General features: G+C 31.4%; 1 protein-coding gene across 1 annotated transcript in view; it reads left to right on the top strand.

The window, feature by feature from the left end:
- The window catches only part of ERBB4 (erb-b2 receptor tyrosine kinase 4), a 1,167,248-nt gene that overhangs the window by 697,038 nt on the left and 457,827 nt on the right, over nt 1–12,383 (top strand).

Raw genomic sequence — 12,383 nt, 5'->3', positions numbered from 1 at the left:
ACTTGGATAAATATTGCATTTTGCCATTCAAAACATTTTGTAAATGTGTCCTCCTGACATAGTGCTTGAGAGTGCCTGTGTTGCCACACCCTGGCCAAAACGGCAATGACAATCATATGAATATTTGCTAATAGAATAATTTTTAAAAAAGCACATCTTTGTTTAAATTTATATTTGATTATCAGTGAAGTTAAATATCATTTTATTTGGTTATTTTCATTTACTTGCATTCCTTTTATTGTAAGGTTATCATTCATATATTTTGCTATTGTAAGGTGATGACTCATGTATTTTGCTTCGTGTTCTACAAGATATTGTTCATCTTTTTAAAATTATTGAATTGTAGGAATTCCTTGAGATTGTCTCTCATCTGTCATAGATCTTATGTGGTGAACTTTTTTCTTTGTTTAAATTCACCTGTTTTATGTTGTCTTTTTTCATTTAGAAATGTGAAATGTTAGTTGTTATTTTTGTCTGTAGTAAGAATGCAGACTCGAATCAGATAATATGGATTAAGATATCAAACCCAGTATTTACTAACCACAACTTGATATCTTTTTTCCTTAGGTATTCTTTCATTTATTATTTCTTTTCTCATAGAAGGCTAGTCGGCACATGCAGGTCAACAGAAGTTTAAGTACTTAAATGGGTGTCTCTTGAACCCTCAGTGAATCCTAGTTCTTCTGGTTGTTATTTGTGTCAATTGACTTTCCTCAATCAAAAATTATTAACCTCATAATCCTATAATATCTTGTAATAATACTTTTTTATTATGTCTTCAACTCTTATAAATTTTAATTTTATAACTTTAAAATTAACCACTTACAAAATGAATATACAGTGGAAATATTTGATGTTTGAGAAGTGAAGAAAAAATCAAATTGTTATTCAAAATTTAAATATCAAGGCATTCAGAAAGCATACTAACATTTTCTAGAAAATTACTTTAGAATAATTTGGTTGACTGAAATACTTTTATACCTGGTGAAAATAATTCATGTATAGCTCTCTCTGTTGTGATATTAATAAAAAACTAAAATCAAATATTATGAATCATACCCACTTCCCCATGTGTTCTACTACTTCTATTACTCAATGAATTTGAAATTTTAATTCTACTTAAGAATAACATTTATCATACAAGGCATGATTTTAGCAATAAACAAATTTTCTGTTATTTTTGTATAAGGCAAGGATATGAATTTTTTCAAAATGAATAACTGATATTATCAATGCCATATGTTAGATTATTCATTATTTCTTTATTTGATATTCTTACTGAAAACCATGAACACACACATGCATTACTAATGAGGTTTTCAAAATTAGAACTTTCATCAGAAATTAGAAACAATGTAATTTATTTTTGTATATTTTAATAAACTCCATCAACATGCTGAATTCAATACATTTTATTAGTGATGTTAATTACCATTGTTAGCATATGTAGTTACTATTACACTAATACTGTTGTATTTTATATGATACTAACATACCATCCATAACTAATGACTAATGACAAAAGTATCTCTAAGTTTTATATTGTCATTTCATTTTTCTTTCTCTAGTTCATTGTCAAAAGCCTCCAAAACAATGAAGTATTGTTATAATGAGAATGACAAGTTTTGATTTGTTCCTAACACTAAATGGGAACTACCTTTATGTTTCAAATATCAAAGAAATTTTGATTTTATAAAATCCTGGGAGACTTTAATTTGATTTTAAAGAGGTCATTTATTTTAATTAGCAAAAAGATAATTCTTATTGTCATAAATTTGGTGAATTTGATAAAACAATGCAAGTAATAGTAACTATTAATTTCAGAACTTCAAAATAATGAACATTTGTGTTTTGGTGGGCATCTTAAGTTATTTATTTCCTATACTTAAAAATGCAGAATGAAGTTTAACATTTTTTTATTACATGGTTGTTTAGTAATAGCTATAGTTTTATGCCTGTAAGAAATAGCAATGTCCCTGGAACAGGAAGAAGGAGTTTTTAATGGGGGAAGGCAAATAATCAGATCTATTCTAAAAAAAAAAAAACAAAAACAAAAACAAAAAAACACCAGTGGTATGCTTAGGTGATACAATAAAGTAAGAGAGTTGATAGGAAAAGCAATATATTGATGATCAAGTATATCAATTTATATTAGGCTTTGCTCTTCATAACACAAAAGCAATACATTGTGGCTTGAATAAGACAAAACTCTCTCTCTCTCTCTCTCAAAAAAATAAAATCCCCAAAAATCTGAGGGTGGTTATTCTAAGCTGATATATCTTGGTGAGTGCCTCATTCCACAGTGCTATCTCCTTGTCCCTCAGTGTTCTCAGCACACAAGCTCTGCCATAGGACAGCGTAATACTTGAGCCTCAGTCATCATGTCAGGTTTCTATTCAGTAGGAAGAAGGAAAGGATAAAGAATATCCACCCTTCCTTAATTGTATCCTTCCTGAAGATACATCAGTAGACTGGTCAGTAGTAAAGATAAGAAATAAGTATGATTTGAATGGGAAAAATAAAAATCAAAAAGGAATGTATACAAAAATTTATTGAAATTTAATTTTCATCCAATCTGTTTGTCACTTAATGTCTTAAAATATTTGTTCTTGGCAACATAAGAAAAAAATTCTTAAAATTGGGTTTAACTTAAATAGCAGAAAGCAAACCAATCTTCAGTATAAGACTTAAGATTTTATATGTGTGTATATTTGCGAAGATGCAAAGTATTTATGTCACCTCCAAAAAACTCCCTCAAGCCTCTTCCTGGTCAATACCTAGTGGATACAAAATATAGTAGATCCACTACTTAATTCTTATCAACAGACACATTCCATCTGTTCTGAACCTCACATAAATGCATTCACCATATATGCACACTTTGGTGATTATTTTCTTCAGTGAACATAATGTTTCTAATATTTATCCAGAAAACAGCATATTTAAGAGAACCTATCAACTAAAAAGAATGCAATAATTCCTTTGTGTAATCTAATAACATTTCCAAATAAAGCTCCCTATGCATATCCATCTGAAAATTAGGAAAGTGTGCTTAATTTACTTCCTCTGACTGCCCTATTCACTTAAAGAGTGAATACGGTATAACCAGCTGCATGATCATATGTAAGATAGTCAGAGCAAAATTAGGAATTGCTTTGACACTTAAATCTAAAATACCCATTCATGTATGCAAGAAATTACTCAGAATCAGCAAAATTGGTATCCTGAGAGTGGATAGGAGATTTGAACATTTCAGGAAATTTGAATATCTTTCCAAAATTTAATGGTATTAATTTTCAACTACTTGATCAAAAATTTTATGTCACTAGGGGAAGTGAGTAGGGAGGAAAAGGCTGACATGAATGTTAAGTACTTGCATATTTGTCCATTCTTAAATTTATTTCAGAAGTATTTATGTACTTCTTCCTCAAAATGCAAGTTGCTCATTATTATTCTAAAAGGGCAAATAAAGGATGTATCTGAGTGAGGAAAGTATGAGAAATAATTAAAATTATCAACAAAACAGAGAAAGTTAAAGACCCTTTGTAACCATCAAAGCATTGGATTATTCAGTTCTTTAAATTAAAGCAAGTGCTCAGCACTCTTAACATTTCTAGGTAATTAAATGGGCTCTGTAGTTTGGCTATTTTGACTATAATCTTGCTGATTTGGATGGTATTTTATTAATGATATCTCAGGGGGAAGTTGCAGTAGCCTGAAAATCAATGAAATATTAATAATCAACAACCAAAGAAATGCAGATATGTCTGCTTTGGATTAAAAAAACGTGACCTGCATCTTCTTTACATTTTAAGCATTTAATTTGTATTTTGTTTGCATTTGTATTTTATGCATGACAGTGCACACCATGGAGTGGGAATTTTGTAGGAAATGCAATGCACATACTGTTTGGCTTCTGGAAAACTTTTGTGCAAAGCATTATTTTGGCAATTTGATATATTTGGGGTTAACAGAAATATTTTTGTACAGTAAAATAAATGATCTATATGTTTATCCAAACACAATGCTGAGGTTCCTGAGAAATATCTGAACTTCTTAACTTCCAATGAAAAACAAATGCCTCGTCTAGAGAGTGGAGGATTGCTGACCTGCTGAGGAAGAAACTGTTACTCTCTGGCAGTGCAAGACAGTAAAAGTCCTAAAAGGTCCAGTTTCCATTCATAAAAGGAGAGGACTCCACCTATTCTCTGATATCCCTTTACTGTGAGAATAGTACTGGTCCATACAGGAACTATACAGATACAAGGATCTGAAGTGCAGATGACAAGGTGACATATGACCCATCCTAAATGTCTTCTAGCTTCTCAGCACAAATACCATCCTCACAGTCATTTCAAATTCATTATTTGGAAACCTAACTTTAAGCAATTATAAAACAAACATCAGGACTTAATTATAAAGACCCAACAAATATATAATCTAGAAATAAGAAGTGTTGGCAGTGATCAAGAGTAGATAAGAAAAAGAATAAAGTTGGACAGAGATGAAAAATAAATATGGATCTCAGTGCTTTAGTCAGATTATTGAAGACATTTTTATTAATTCAGCAAAAAGAAATTAGAGTTTTTTATCAAAATATCCTATGTAGTCTTTATTCTTCATTGTAAATAGACATAATTAGCAAAATGAGACTATTTTAATAAAGCATGGAATGATTTTTAACACATTCATTTGATATATTGTTAAAGTCTTAATGTCTCTTTTGGAGAATCAAAGTGAAGGTTTGGATGCCTGTTCGTAAATACCAAGAGTTGTAATTATACTCCATTTTTTAGTAGGCGGAGTATCATTATCTATTTTTAGAAAACATTCTTTGACTCAGTATTTCACCTTAGAGTACTTACACCACAAAAAAACTTAACTCACTGGGAGAAAATACATGTATGAGGAAATTTTCATTTTTGATGGTAATGAAAAATTGGAAACAATCAAAAATCTCATCTCCATCTCTCTATATATTTATATGCATATATATGTATATATGAACACACATAATAAAGGTACATTTGCTCATTTAAATAATAGTTATATGAAAGAATTACCTAGTTTTTCTACTTTTACTGAAAAGGAAAAGTTTACCTTGAATATACCATTAGTGAAAATTGCTCGCTGTAGAAAATTTAGAACTTTTGGGAAACAACTTGTGTGAGTATGTGTAAATAGTGAAAATCTTTTAGGAGTGGGATTCTGCTAATCTTTTTTACTTTCTATATTTATACAATTTTTGCTGGTGATGAATTACAGAGAAGAAGTTTGTATTGGCATCTCACCCAACATTTTTTTTTTAAATGTAAGAAATTTCCTGAAATTGAGAGAAGCTGTTGACTTCAACACAAGTTCTAGGAAATGCAGGTAACCATATGTGTGACACATTCCAGACGTCATTGGTGCATTACTACCTATACAATTTTCAGATCTTCTCCAGGATCCTTTCACTGCTTAGAGTTCGACTCTGAGAGGCAAGAGAAGATGCAGACTCTGCCCTGTGGAAATACAGAGGTTTAGCTTCCCTTGGCACTCCAGCTACAATAACAGGAAAATCCATTCTCTCTCCTGCCCTGAAAGAATCCTTCCCATAGTCCCTTCACACTTAAAGGATATCAATAGGAAACCACTAAGAATTTCACATTCTGTAGGTATATTTCACAGTGTATCCACAAATAGGGTCATTTATTTGAATTCATCATTAAAAAACATCTAATCAGGAAATATTTTCTATGCTGTTGGTCCATAAATAAAGTGGATCTAGTTTTCCCTCCACCTTATGAAGATTATCAGGAAAACCAAAAAGCTTGGAGAATTAACATACATATAAATTGTTTTACTCACAAGGAAGTAAACTTATAATAGGAAAGTTATAGAAAATAATATGCATACTTTATTTCTAAGTGGATTCAAAGAACTTTGTGGGATCAATTTCCATAACATATTAACCATAAAATATATTGTCCTGTTATTCAACATGTTCTAACATGATGACAAATTTATTTTTCATTAAAACCAGAGAAAAAGTAATTTCTGGTAATTTGAAAATCTTATTTTCTCTAAAAGCTAAGGGGATTGCATACTGCTAACTCAGAACATCTTAACAAAGGTCTAGACTCACAATTAGTCTTCTTAAAAGACATTGAAAATAAAACCTTATTTCCCTTTGACATTTGCATAGATTTCCATGCAAAACCATACATAGGTACACATAAAATTCTATTATCCAGCTCACTGCAAAATAATTCATTGGTAATATTTTCTCTGTGTACATTATATCCATCCATGAACCTGAGTATTGTAATTTGTGATGTGGAAATGTTTTAACAAACTGAGCATTAATTATAACAAGATCAAATACTAAGACTTTACAGCAGTACTAATGATGTGAAAGGTTTTAGCCTTTTCATATTTATATATATATATACACACACATATATTCATTCAATGGAATGTTATTTAAAAAGCATGGACTGATATTTTTAGTCTAGAGTTAATTAATAATTCATTCTTGATAATCATTAAAAGCAATTATTAAAATGGATGCCTGACTTCACAAAGCTTAATACTAAAATGTATGCTAATTTAATCTGGTGAGTTTTATTTGTGGACCTGCTCCTTGTACCCTCTGCACTTCTTAACAACTTCCTATCTTTGGAAATCTTTCTCTCTCTCTCTCTCTCTTTCTCTCCCCCCCCCCCACACACATATTTCTCTAACAGTAAACATATGCAGTGTAGTCTTATGAATCTGTGTTTATTAGGTTTCGGACTGTCTGCACAAATAATGCTAATAGCCACATATATTAGTTCAAGTTTTCATCAACATCATGTGACTTTTTTAAGATAGACTTTTAAAAGCTATTTGTGATAGAAGTCTATATCCTTGGTTTATGAAGAAAAACATGCTTAGAAGGCTTTTGTTTTCATTAAGATTTCCTTATGTACTTTTGTATGAGATTTCAAGTGTCCTCTACTTACTGCTAGGGAGAGCTGTTTTATATAGATGCAATACATGGGCATAGCTATGGCTCCATGCTCTAAAATTTTTCCACAGTAAAGTCTGAATGTTATTAGTATTTTACCTTGATGTCAATGTACTACTATTTGGAAAAGCCTTTTTTCCAAAAGTAATTTTTTTAAACAATTGATAAAGTGATGGTTTCTAATCAGTTCACCGGCATAAATCCAATCAAATAATACTAGAAAACATGGTCCCAATGAAAAGGAGTTACATTGAATATCTTTTGATTGCTTAGAGGAGCTAACGATTCTGGACTAAGGCCTTCTTCCTCCCTATCTAGTGTTTTTCTTTATTCTCCTGGTCCTATGCTCTTTCTTTTCCACAATTTCTCTAGGGAAGTTATTTCTTGTCTGATAGTACAAAATATTCTGTGACCTTGACTATGAAAAGTATAATACTCAAGATTATGTTCTCATAGTAAACTGTAGCTTCTTAGAAGTCAGTCGAAGTCTGATTAAAATTTTGTGAGAAAAAAATTTATATCAGGTCTTATCACCAAGTTTGCTACATGACAGAAACTAAATAGCTGTTTTTGGAATGAGTACTGATAATACTGATGAAGAGAGGTCAACCTAGATCAGACATCCTTAACCAAAGCCCAATTCCTTTACCACACAGTTCTGTAGACATGAGGTTTCTCACTAATGCCTGTAATATTCATTGAGGGAGGAAACTGAGAATATGTAAGTTGTTCATTTTTAAAAATTTTGTTTTGAAGGGGTGAATTCAAGGGCATTCTAACTTGAGATCCTTTTTTATTTTTTATTTTTATTTTTTACAGACTTTATGTAGAGATCCTCTTGATATTCTAATCTATGCCTTCCATATGTATTATAACATTTTATTTATGTGAAGTTTCTTATATTGCCACAAAAATTGCTAATGATTTTTGAATTGCTCTATTGAAACTTATTATTGATTGAGATTAGAATCTTGATCTTTCAATAATTTACTTTCTGAAAATTTGGAAATCTCCCTTCTGTGCAGGACTCTATTTCATAACACTTTTAAAAATAATATAGATATCTCAGTAAAAGTTATATCGTGGTTTCAAAATAGTAGACAATGATAATAGGAAAACATTTCAGTGTAAATGTCTTTACATTTACACTAATAATTTTTAATTAAACTCTTAGAAGGACTATTATAACTGAATAGTAACTATAGGAAAAAGAAAAGAGTGGTAGACCATACAGGAAAAAGAAAGTAAAATAGGGAGAAAGAAAATAAAAAGATATGGGAACTGAGAAGAATGCTAGAAAAACCTCATCTCAGGGAAGACAGTGAACTATTTATGAATCTGATAACCTGTGTTGTAAGTACTAGAATTCTATCAGTTCTCAAGAACATTATAACCAGGAGTGCACCAGATAAGTTATTTGCATCCATGGAAGTTTAAATGTAATATAGAATAGACATTAATGGAGCTATTTTAAGAAAAAAACTCCTGTGCAGTGTTTAAAATTCATGAAGGAGAGTGATATACTAAATATATGAATATAATTTGTATGTATGTGATATTCTATTAGAAAAATATAGTATGTGCATTAAGTACACTCTAGCAAAACATGAAAATGTTCTGCAGCCACGTTTCAGAGATGTTTTATCCAATGTATTTTAAACAATGTGATTTCATTTTTGCAATAATTTGCCTAATTTAGTTCAAAAAACATTTTTCAAAAACTCTCCTGTATACCAAGCAATATGCTAGGCACCAAGGTTACTTAAATAACAAGTTGGCCTCCACAGTCCAATAACTCACTTTCTCATAATGGTAGAGATAGAATGTCAGCAGGCCATAATTCTACCAAGTGATAAAATGCTATAATAAAGATACAATCATTGTTATAGGATAATAACTGGGAAGGTTGGAGATACCATGTTAAATGGGGTTACATTTAAGTTAAATGTTTCAGAGACCAGCAGGCATGCCCTGGCGCAAGAAGAAGACAGGTCAAGCAGACTCTGGCAGATAAGAATGATTGTAAAAGAACTAGTAATCATATTACAATAGTCAATCTTGTGCCAGCTACTGCTATAAGCAAATGTATGTGTGACATCATATGATCTGGCTTCAGTGCTTGAGATCTTAGCTACTGCACTATGCTGTATTTCATAATATAGTGTTTGGGCAGGATTGAAGCTATTCAGTGTGATTGGAACATAGAAGTCATGTGAAGGACTGATTAAAAATTAAGTGAAAAATTCTTGGTACATAATGCAAAGGGGCTTATATGCTACGTTGGGGATGTTTAGAAATTACCTGAGAAAAAATAGTAAATTACCAAACATTTTTATATAGAGAACAGCATGACGATGCTTTTATTTTAGAAAATATTAAGGCTAAAATGGCTGTTGCATCAGACCTGGTGAAGAAAATTGGGGTTCAGACATGGTGAAAGTGATGAATTTGAGGGATCATTTCAGAAATCAGGGGAAAACTGAGTTTAAAAAGTTGAGAGATAAAAAAGGGATGAACTATGATAAAAAATGATTATTTAAGTGTTTATTCATTGAATCATTCAATGTGTTTTACAATATGCAACATAAAATAATGGAATATAGAGTTTCAATATCATAAGGAAAACCAAAAGGAATAAATCAGGATTTCTTTTATCAAAGACAATCCAATAGCTCAGCTACAGGGCATATGCCATTGGGAAAAACATGATAAAATGAATATTTATGAATGTTAATTATGATTTCAAATATAATTGTGTATCTTTCGTTTATGTTTAACATATTCAACATGGCTCTTCTCTACTGTGCCATCTAGACTAAAAGATGCATATGAAACATTTATGCTTTTCTTCAGAGGATAGGCATATCAGAAAGATCCCTGGCAGATAACTATAAAACAGTGCTTGTCAATATCCACCAATGAAAACAAGAATGCTGAACTCATGAAACCTGGAGAAACACAGTTAAAGTTTATAGAGCTTCCTTAATTTCTCAGTTCATATTTTTCAAGTATAAGATTTATATAAGATTAACACTTCCTGTTTGCTAGAAACCCTTTATCTTCCTTTTAGCTAAACTTCCAGCTCTTCTCTATGAATAGTCCACCACCCTAAAGAAAGGCATATTTTACTCTTTTCAAAACCCATCTGGTTCTTTCCTATCTAAGAAAACTGACTTCAAATCTACAGGGATAGACATTAATCAGAGGAAGTGTTGCTACCCAAGAAAACTCTCCAGTGTATAGTTCTGAATGTCATGGTACCATCTGAAAGCTTAAAATGTTTCAGAGATTTTATCTCCTTCCTGAGCAGATTCCATGATTGTAATGGTGTCTTCTTCCAAGGATGCTAATGATTTCCAGAGCAAAGTTGTTGAAGTCTTCAGTTGTAGAGATTAAATACTAAGGGGTATATTGAGCATAATTAATGCGAAAGCTGGAAAAACACAATTTTAATATGAACATTTATTATATGTAATAATTGTTATGGTTGGAATATATAGCATCCTCCAGAAGCTCATTTGTGAAACAATGCAAGAATGTTCAGAGGTAAAATGATTAGATTATGAGAGTTCTAAACTAATTGGTGTATTAATCCACTGATATGGATTAACTGGATGATAACTACAGGCAGGTAGGCTGGGCTGGAGGAGGTAGGTCACTGGCGTGTATATATTTTGTCCCTGGTGAGTGGAGCTCTCTTTCTCTGCTTCCTGGTTGCCAAGTCCTGAGTGGCTTTCCTTTTGCCATACCTTTCCACCATGCTGTTCTGCCTAATGTTAGGCCTAGAGCTATGTGGTCACCCAAACACAGACTGAACCTCTGATACTATGAACCAAAATGTACTTTTATTTGTCTAAGTTGCTCTTGTCAAGTATTTTGGTCACGGTGACAATAGTTGACTAATACCATAATAACCAGTATTTAAGTTCCAGGAAGATTCAGTCTAATAGCTGACCTGATAAAAAGAAAAAGAAAGTAAATTATAAACACATACACACACACACACACACACACACACACACACACACACACACACACACAGTAGTCCATGTTATTTTCATAATTATCTTTAAAGTCTTAGAATATTTGATACTTACGTCACTTAAGTTTATAATTTATTATTTGGTAATTATTTTTCACCATTTTTCTTCATTTATTTTATCCTTTGTCACATAAATCCTGAATGATGCGCATGCTTATATTATTCTGAATTTTACTGTGTGCAGATCCATGTATTTGCAGAAATGTTCCATCTTTGCAAATGATTATAAGATAATTTCACTGGAGAACATATGAGTTTCAGGACCATTTGCCAATTTTCTGCCTGAATTGTTGTTTTTATATAGCTGAATCAAACCCTTAAAAGTAATATGAAGAGCTGATAAAATAATACTATGGTCTCATTCTTTATCCACATTGGACAAAATAAATATATAGAATGATTTGCCATTTTATACACTTCATATTTTTTGACAGTTTAGATTATTAATATTTCTCAGATTTCAGACACTTGAAAAGCAAAATAAAAAACCCTAGGTAATTTTAGATCATTGTGTTTTAAATCATAGGTGTATTGCCATATTTTAAATTTATATTTGTCCTTATTAGCAAATAATACTGAATATTTATAAGAAGACAAACTTCAATAATACTTTTAAAGAATAGTGTGATTAATATTAGTCACAGATGGTCCAGTGATATTTTACCAGCTCAGTTTTAAATATCTATTTGCTTCCTCACTTAAATAATTACACTTGATTTTAAGTTAAGCATGTATAATCCTTAGGTTTCAAATTCTGCTTGGAGCAGTGTTTTCATTATGAAGAAATTTTGAGTGCCCCTTTATAAGGGTTTCTCCAAAGGCTGTGCTTATATTTCTACAGTAATACAGAATGGTAGAGCTCTAACCAAACAATTTAGAAATCTTTAGGAATGATTTCTGGGTTTCTAATACTAGATTCTACAAAGCATTTATTGAGGTACACATTGTGTAAGTGTTCTTAGGCAGAAATAAACCAGTCATCGTCATGAAACAGAACACAGTCCAAAGAATAATAAAAGAAGGAGTGGCTGGAGATAAGTTCAGAGAGGAGCCCTGGGCAGGACCATAGAATACTTTTCATAGGTCACAGCGTTAGTTTGCTTTTAATTCTAATTACAAGAGGAAGCAATTATAGCTCTTAAAAGGGGCATACTGTTATTCATTTTACATTTTGAAAAGAGTTAAGAGGTTCTCACTTTCTTCCTAGGGAGTATGATATTCAGATGAAAATAATGTAGCTATTTCATAATCTATTTTGAACTTAGAACTGGAAAGACGTGTGGTTGGACTGGGTTAGAAATAAGAGACTCCTTGCTGTTCAGTTTGAGTAAATGGGTGAATGAAAATGCA

Source organism: Sciurus vulgaris, assembly GCF_902686455.1.
Source record: "Sciurus vulgaris genome assembly, chromosome: 3".
Classification (NCBI taxonomy): domain Eukaryota; kingdom Metazoa; phylum Chordata; class Mammalia; order Rodentia; family Sciuridae; genus Sciurus; species Sciurus vulgaris.
This window is presented reverse-complemented; position numbering and strand designations above follow the sequence as displayed.